Below are 9,879 nucleotides of genomic sequence, written 5' to 3'. Positions count from 1 at the left end.
GAGTTTTAGTAAACATTTATTTATTAATATTTATTAGTTATTTTATAATAATTATCATTTATTAATACATTTTATTAATTTATTAAGCAATGCATGCCAATTGCATAACCAAGCCTCTCCAGTTCAGCACTGGACCTTGAATCTAGGGAAGAGACCTTTTTATGCATTAAAGAAAACAATTAACAGCCTATAGTGCAGGACTAGATAATCTGATTTCTAATTGAAGGAAAGATTAGGGACTTTCCAAGTTGGGCCCGGATGAACAATGGCAACTCTAAAATCAGAAAGAAAGGTGTCTCATCCCCTCTGAAGTGTCTGAATTTAATCAAAGGAACCAGGGAATGGTAAATAATTGACCAGTACCAGGGAGTTTTCAGATAAGACAAATGGATTTCTTAAGATATGTAATTGTGCTAATAATAACTCCTTTCATCAGTCTTTGGATCTAACCAGGATTTGGTCAGCATAATTTATATCCTTAGTTAAGGGTTACTAAACAATAGGTAGAGGCCATCCAGCTTCCCAGCCACACAGGACTAGGTTCAAACAATGCAATAAAGTTTTCTCACAATTTCCATAATTGAATTGTTTTCTTACAAGACAGAAAGTGGATTAGCCCCATAATTGAATAAAAAGGAAAATGAACAAGATCCAGAAACAAGTCACAAGATGGAGTCAGTGTGGTTCACTTAATTCCCACACTGGGTGGGGGGTGGAGGTGGGTGGGCATTGAGAAGTTAAGGGACTTGCCCTGGGTCATTCAGAATGTGTTAGAGGTAAGACTTTAAGACTCAAACCCATATCTTCCTGACACTGGGGCCAGTTCTCTGGCCATTACAGCAGGGCTGTCTCAAATTGTACATAAAGCTTGGTTTTCCAGTCAAGCTCAAGGCATTTTACACACTGCAGTTGTGTTTGTGGACTAACATGATTCCTAATTGGTAGAATGAAAGCTAACAAAGGCACAGTCTCTTTGTGGGAGGGACAAAGTTGGTGCCAGAGCTATTTGGGAAGAAGACACATTCTTAAAGCACACATGGTTCCAGTTAGTCCCCTCTTTGGAACGGACTCTGAAAGAGAAAGAGAGGAAGACTTTGCAAGTGGAAGATACGTAAAGAAAGTCATTTAGCTTCTCAGTATGTCCCTGATTTCCAGCTTGTCTTCTTAGGTACCTAGAAGAGAGAAATTCACCCTTTGGTGAGAGAGAACCCTGACTCATTCTTGTTTTGAACTGAGACCCCATTAGAAAAAGTTCATTCATGTCTGTATTTTCTGATATCTTCTTTTTTAAAAAAGACCTTCTGTCTTAGAATCAATACTTTATCTTGGTTCTTAGACAGAAGAGTGGTAAGGGCTAGGCATTGGGGGTTAAGTGACTTGCCCAGGGTCACACAGCTAGGAAGTAGCTGAGGCCAAATTTGAACCCAGGACCTCTTGTCTCTGGGCCTGACACTCAATCCACTGAGCCATCCAGCTGCCCTTATTTTCTGATATATTCTGATCTGCTTAACTTTTCCAAAATCTAACTGCTGTTTTGATTAGAAATATGGGTTTACTCTCACTATTCATGATGGTCTTCTGTGTAACTAGTATTTTGTAGGGAGGGGTCAAGCTGATGAATATAAGCTTGGGGGCTACCCTCCCTTCTTACGAGTGTCCAGGAAAGTAGGTTTTGAGCCAAAATTATACCCAAGGAATAGCAATATTAGTGGAGGAAGGCAATAGACAGATATCATCCTAATCTAGAACCCTTCACAGAGAATAGAAAGCAGAGTGTTTGGCCTTGGGTAGGCAGGGATTATAGTCTTCTTTAGAGTAGGATAGACACGATTCCAGATATATCTACTAATAATTCTTTTAGTCATATTTAGACAACTCATGTAGACATACACATCTTATAATCACACATCTTACACATACACTATTTTTTAAAAAACCCTCACCTTCTGTCTTGGAATCAGTACTGTGTATTGGTTCCAAGGCAGAAGAATAATAAGGACTAGGCAATGGGGATTAAGTGATTTGCCCAGGGTCACACAGCTGGGAAGTGTCTGAGGCCAGATTTTGAACTCAAGCCCTCTCATCTATAAGCCTGCCTCTCAGTTCACTAAGCCACATAGCTGCCCCCCCCCATACATTATCTTATTCAAAATAGAACAAGAATTATTATTCTCATTTTACCAATAAAAAGATTAAAGCCTAGAAAAGCATATTAATTTATCCGAGATTGCTCAATTAATGAATAGAAGAGCCAAGACTGAAATTCAGCTTTGGGTTCAATGCTTTTTCAACTAAACTATAAATTGGTCATTTTTACTCAGTCTTTCTGGGGGTAAGTGGGTATTTATCTCTGGTCTCATTGAAAGATTAGAAAATTCTGTTCAAAGATTTAAGAAACTCCTCTAGCATAAGAACTCCTAGATATTCATGCCTTTAACCAAAGCCTTTGCTAATAAAGCAGCTCCCATTTCTCTAGAATTCTGTAATAATTTAAATCCATGATAGAGCTTTATCAATTGCCTAATTACATAACCCATCTGTGAATGTTTAGTTCCAGACTTGGCTTCCTACCATCACTCTCCTCTCTTTTGTCTCCCCTTTCATAATGTCTACCTCTTCCCACATAGAAACATAGCACTACTATCCAGAATGCAATTTTATTCCAATATCAGGGTGAGGAAAAACATTATTAGAGAGATGGATTTGCTACTGAGGGGAAAAAAATCATGTAATAGATGACTTTAAAAAATCGTCCATTTCACCATTCATCTCCACTAGCTAAAGAAGTAAGATGACTATATTTGACATACATCTCCCACCTTGTGAAGTGGCTGGCCCCTTTTTTATCCTCCCTTGGACTTATCTTTAGCTACTTTAATGGTGTCCTCTTCTTAGCTTTCATTTGTAGGCAGAAGTTTCAGGAGAACAAGAATTAGTGTGAGGTATCATTAGAAAGCATGCTAGCCTGGGAGTAGGGGGCATGGGTTATAGTTAAGGTTTATCTACCATTAACTAGTGAATAGGATGCTGGCCTTGAAATCAAGAAGACTCATTTTCCTGAGTTGAAATCTGGCTTCAAATACTTACTGGCTGTGTGATCTTGGGCAAATCACTTAGCCCCATTGCTTAGCCCTTACTGTTCTTCTGCCTTGGAACTAATACATAGTACTGATTTTAAGACAGAAAGAAATGCAAAACAAAAAGGTGTGTCTCACCTTGTACTCAGCAAATTTGTAAAATGACAAAAGATGAAGACAGTCAATAGTGCAAGGATAGACACACTAATTAATTGTTGGTGGAACTGTGAATTGGTACAACCATTCTGGAAAGCAATTGGAAGTATGCCAAGAAAGTGACTAAAATGCCATGGTGAGGGGCACTCAGAGGTCCCATTGTCAGACACATCCCTATTGAGATCAGTGACAAAAAGAAAGGTCTTATATATACCCAAAGGAAAGTGTAATAACAAAGTAAATAAAACTGCTACAAAATTATAATGTCAAAGTTTGCCTGTAAAGAAGACATGAGAATGCACAATGCACCTCTCTTCTTTCTTTGCAGATCTGTCAGATTATGGATGTGAAACATCACATAAAATGTCACACAGTTGACATTATCTGAACTTCCTTTTTCCTCCCTTTTTTTGTTCTTCAAATGATAACTCTTTGGAAGGAGATCAGGGAGGAACATATTGGAAGATGTAGGTGATATAAAAAAAATGTATCTAACACAATGAAAAATAAAAGGGGTAAATTATATGACCTTTGATGTCTCATCTAGCTACAACAAGTTATGATTCCATATATGTTTCTTTAGTCACCTTCCCTCCCATCCTTCAGTGTAATCTTTCTCATATTCTGTGTCCAATGACCATATGTTCCTTCTGGCTGCCCTTTTCCCACCCCCACAGCATCCCAGCCCAAATCTTTTTTTCTCCAAGTTCTGTGTCTTGGATCTGCTCATCTTCCCCTGCCAAAGCTTGCTAGATCTATGATTGTTTCCCAGAGATTGTTCCATCTCCTTCCTTCCTTTGACCTCTGAATGCCTAGAGAGGGCTGTTTACTCAGACCCAGTAAGCTTCCTGACATTTAACCCACACCTGGATCTTGGATCCTGTGCTTATGTCTTCTGCATTATCTATCAAGACCACTCTGACAAAGATTATGGTCAAACTCTTGCTCCTTATTCATGTTGAATCTCTTCTTTTTTCTTTTTTAGGAAGCAGGAAAGAAGGGAACATACATTTATTAAGTCCTTATATGCTAAGCATCCAACAAATATTACCTCTTTTGATACTCGCAATAACCCTGGGTGATAGTCCATTTTAGTATTCTCACTTTACAGTTGAGGAAACTGAGGCAGGCAGAGGTGAAGTGACTTGATCAGGGTTAAACAGCTAATAAATATCTAAAGATTTGAACTCAGATCTTTTTTTACTCCAAGTTCAGTACTCTATTCACTCTGATACCCCAAAATTTTATTGATATCTTTTAATGTCACTTATATTTCCATTATTTCCCTTCCATTGCCCTCTCAGAGAGCCATTCTTTATAACAAAGGGAAAAGAAAGAAAAAGAGAGAGAAAGAAAAAAAAGAAAGAAAAGGCAATTTAGTAAAACTAACCAACACATTGAAATGATTTGACATTATCTGCAATTTTCCACACCCATAGTCTACCACCTTTACAAGGAAAGGAGGGAGGTTTTCCCTAATATCTCTTCTACAGGCCACGTTTAGTCATTATAACATCATAAAATTCAGTTGTTTGTGGCATTGTTGTTTTTCTTTCTATTTCAATCATTGTAGTCATTGTGTATATTGTCCTGGCTCTCCTAATTCCACTTTGCATCAGTTACTACAAGTCCTTGCTATGGGAGAATGTTCAACTGAGGTGGAAAGGGGAAGGAAAGGATAACTATGTACTTGGAACTAAACAACCAATCTGTGTGGAAAACTGGACATTAATATACTGTTGGTGGAGTTGTGAACTGATCCAGTCATTTTGGAGAACAATTTGAAAAGACACCCAGAGTTTCAAGGATGTCGGTATAAAATTATCATTGTCATTGTGTGGCTTAAAGGGAGACAGACTAGACACCTCCAGCCTCTCCTCCCTCTCCCTTCCTCAAAAAAAAAGGTTTTAATTCTCTTCAGGAGAGAAAGCAGGAGGTTGGCTTCAGAAGCATCAGTAACCTAAAGTAGAGCAGGCATTATATGTCTTCTTTCTCAAAGCTAGAACCCAGAAGCTCTCAAAGCAACTGACGAATCAGAAAAGATGAAAGGGAATGAAGAGCTTTAAGAGCCCACAACTCAGGGACAGCTGGGTGGCTCAGTGAGAGAGCCAAGCTTGGCGACAGGAGGTCCTGGATTCATATCTGGCCTTAGATAGTGTGGGTTCTAAAATTAAAAATCAATAACAAAATATTATATTTTATAAAGTTTTATTAATAATAACTAAAACAAAAGAACTGCCTGACTTCAACATGGTCACAGGTCCAAGAGAGAAAGAGAGGGAGGAGTTATAGACACTTAAATACAATCACGCAAAACATGGGGACTCAGGAAAATGGAATTTTGGGAAATACTAAGGGACTTCTGGGGGATGAAGTCCAAAGGCTCAAAATCTCCATTTATATATACCACCCCCCATCCTATTGGGAAGCCAGTTTCCCCCAAAAGGATCATGGAAACATAATCAACATTAAAATTGTAATAATTTGTGGATAAAAGGAAAAGAGAACAAAATCAATGATTACTAGGTTGACCAAAAGCTAATTTGGGGGCAGTCTCCGTTGGCATAAGAGTATATATTCAGAACAAAGGCATTTCAACACCCTCTCCCCTGTAGTTCAATTAACATCCCAAAGTTCACTCTGGATATTCTGGTGCAGCATGTGGTCTCTGCAGGCATCTATCTTCATGGAGCATTCTGGATTCTGGGAGGTAGCAAATTTCTTATCCTAAAATTGCTCAAATTTAATCAAAGTTCACAACAATAACTTGGCCCCTCTAAGGTGAATAATAACAAATACAGGGATCACTCAAGGATGCGTGACTTAGTTATGAGGTATATGAATCAATTTGCAAAAGAAAATAAAAAATGTGAAAAAATCCAAATAAAATGTAAAAGTCTTATATCTAAAAAAATCTAAGTAAAGGAAAAACAAATCTATAACAGGTCCTTGAATCAGGGCCCAATTAAAATGATTTAAGCAATTATGCATTTACCCAATCAGTAGCCAGGACTACAGAAAGTTTGCCACACCATGAAAGACAGAAAAGGGACTAGATTATAGGAGCCAGGTAGGAGCCAAATTTGAGACACTTGGTAGAATGTGGGACAAGGAAGACCTGCCTTTAACACATGTTAAACAGCCGCAACCTCGAACCCCAAACAATTTCAAGTCCTCTTGTCTTGGCTCAAAATTTTCATCAATCCCACCAGGACTGGTTGGTCTCTTTGACCTTGTGCTCAATTGGCAGTTTGCAGTTTAGCTTTGTGCTTCTTTGGCACTGTGCAATGGCTCTTTTTGTAGTCTCTTGTCCTGGAATCAGACAGAATTATTAAGCAAGTCCCATAATTTTTTAAATAAATCAGTGGCATCATTTTTATAGTCTAAAGCTTTTTGGACATGCATTAACATGAGAACAAATGTATTTAAAACTTATATTACTGCAAAATAAAAAAATTAAAGAAAAATCTTCTCAATACTGTTGACATGTGCTTCAAATACAAAAAGGAGAGTAAAAATAAAACTCAGATACTATATTGCACATGCAATTTAAAAAATCAAAGGTTTTTTAAAAAAGTTTTAAAAATCAAAAATATGTAGCTTAAAATCAGTGACACACTGTGCCAGCCATGTGCGAGTACAAAATGATTTTCAGAATAAAACAGTAACAGTAGATAATGAACATTTAAAGAAGTACCAAAGTCCCCAAAATTCACAATAGCCCAGTTAATTACAATAGCAAACAAACTCACTATTATATTTCAAATAAGTTGCTGTATGACATAAAAAACCCTATGAACTGATGGATATTTGTCACAATCTTTACAGATGTAACAAATCTTTCAACCTTGGCAAACATATTTTTAAACAAAGTAAAACTTATTTGGGACTAGAACATCATCAAGAAATATAGATTATTCTGCTGGAAGTAAATTAAAATGAAGAGTTATGCAGGAGCTCTTTTCAGCTTCCTGATTCATAGAAACACCTTGGTAGGAATATAAAGTCCCCTTCCCCTCCCCTCATATTTATTATCCATTTAGATTTCATTTGTCAGAGGTCTGAATTTCCTCATCAAATCACAGGGCAGAATCTCCACTCTGCATGTTGAGAGCAGTTGGGACTTTTAGAACTTTTTCAAAATATTTCAGGTTGGTTTGTAGCATAAGCAGCCTAGCTTGTGGCATATTCTTGAGGAGAAGGAAATAAAATGGGAAATCTCCAATGAAAACAAAAAGTCCCAGGATAAGAATTAAGCAGATACAAGCTGCACTTTTTAGCTCTACCAACTCAAACTGTTTCAGAGTTTCAAGCATACTTTGCAATAGCATTTTTCCTGAAAGATGCTGAATGGGGTTTGTTTAAAGAGTAAACAGAAAGAAGCAAAACTTTGAGGAAAAACAATAGAGTTTTTGCATATGAGAGAAAAAAATACTTCTCCTTGGTGTTTTGGGTCAAGAGAAAGAAGGGGGAAAAATCAAACTTATTCCCCAAAACTGACTTTAAATCTACTGATTTAGAACTAACTGCCCTCCCTGTAAGAAATCTTTAGTAACAACCCTCTAAACTAGGAGTCCAGGATCAGCTTAAAAAAATCTGCTTGAAAATTAGAAGGTGTGGGGTTCTTTTCTCCACTCTGAAAATGGCTGTGGTAGGCTAGAAACACACATGTGGAGTGTGGAAAGGGATTAGGGAGGAAAGATTTTTATATATCACCCTCTGGGGAAAAAATGGCTGGGATTGGCAGGCTCTTGTGGTAGGTCTGGTCTCAGCAAGAGTAGGCTCCAAGCTGGAGGGAGAGTGGTGAGGAATGCTGGTCAATCAGATGGACAGGAGAAATAGAAGGTAGCAGCAGGTGGCAGGTGGCATAGAGGGGCAGGAGCGCAGACACACCCTGCCACTGGACCCTCATGGTGGGCAGTGACCAGGCAAACTTACTATCTTTACTGTAAGGCTATCTGCTCAAAAATTTTTGAGAATTCGTAATCTCTTCATGGTAAGCCAAAATGTGGGTTTTAAAATTATTAATCAATAACTAAATATTATATTTTATAAAGTTTTATTAATAATAACTAAAACAAAAGAACTGCCTGACTTCAGCCTAGTTGTAGGTCCAAGAGAAGAAGAAAGAGTTACAGCCACTTATATAATACTTCCTAGCTATTAACCTGGGCAAGTCACTTAACTCTCTTTGCCTAGCCTTTACTGATCTTCTGTCTTGGAACCAATATGCAGTATTGATTCTAACATGGGAGGTAAAGGTTTTTAAAAAATGTTTTAATTTGCATTGTTGATTGGAGAAATGCAAATTAAAATGACTTTGAGTTAGTACCTCAAACCTATCATATTAGCTAATATGATAGAAAAGGAAAATAACAAATGTTGAAGAGGAGGTGGGGAAACTGAGATTCTCATGCATTGTTCATGGAGTTGTGATCTGATCTAGCCATTCTGGAGAGTAATTTGCAACCATGCCCAAAGGGTTATAAAACTGCACATACAATTTGATCCAGCAATACTACAACTAGATCTATATCCCAAAGAGATTTTTTTTAAAGAGAGAAAAGGACCTATTTATATAAAAATATTTATAGCAGCTCTTTTTTGTGTTGGGGAAGAATTGGAAATTGAGAGGATGTTCATCAGTTGGGGAATGGCTGAACAAGTTGTGGTATATGCTTGTAATGGAATACTATTGTGCTATAAGAAATGATGACCAGGGAGATTTCAGAAAAATCTGGAAAGATTTACATGAACTGATGCAAAGTTTAAGTGCTATGGCATATGATCAAAGCAACTGTCATTGTTCCTGGATGGAGGCATATTAATCTAAAGGAGACTAACTTTAAGAACCAACAGTAAAACCAAATGTTTCAAAGATCTATATGCAAAGGGGCATCTATGTGATTCAGTGGATTGAGAGCAGGAGCTAAAGATGAGAGGCCCTGGACTAAAATTTAGTATAAGACCCTAGCTGTGTGACCTTGGGCCAGTCACATTACTCCAACTTGCCTAGTCCTTACTGGTCTTCTGCTTGGGAGTCAATACACAGAATTGATTCTAGGATGGAAGGTAAGATTTTATTAAAAAAAATAATAAATCTATAAATAAATGCCCAAGGTCTAACACAAAGAAGCAAACTTGATTTTGTAAGTATCACTACCACTTGGTAGGATAAAAACTATGACTAGATTAGAGCTCTGGATGGACATGCCACATTCACAGGAAGCAGATATAGTGAAGCTATACCCTACATATTACCTGCTTTTCTTTTAAAATTTAATTTAATCTTCATTGTTTACACTCTACCCTGCCTACCTCCCTTGTCCTTCACCTTAAGTGAGAAAGCAAGAAGAACAAAACCTATTTCAAACATGTATAGTCAAGAAAAAAAAATCCTCAATGGCCAAGTCCAAAAATATATACCTCCATCTGTGCTCTTAGTCTATCACCTTTCTATCTGGAGGTACATAGCATGTTTCATCATGAGTCATCTGGAATTGGGGCTGGTCATTATATTGATTAAAATTCCTAAGTCTTTCAAGGTTGTTTGTTTTTATAACCTTATTGTTATTATCTACATTTTTTCTAGTTCTGCTCACCTCACACTGAATCATTTTATACAAGTCTTTCCATGTTTCTTTAA

This window comes from Monodelphis domestica, chromosome 2 (assembly GCF_027887165.1).
Source record: "Monodelphis domestica isolate mMonDom1 chromosome 2, mMonDom1.pri, whole genome shotgun sequence".
NCBI classification, from domain to species: Eukaryota; Metazoa; Chordata; class Mammalia; order Didelphimorphia; family Didelphidae; genus Monodelphis; species Monodelphis domestica.
Note: the sequence above shows the minus strand (reverse complement) of the source record.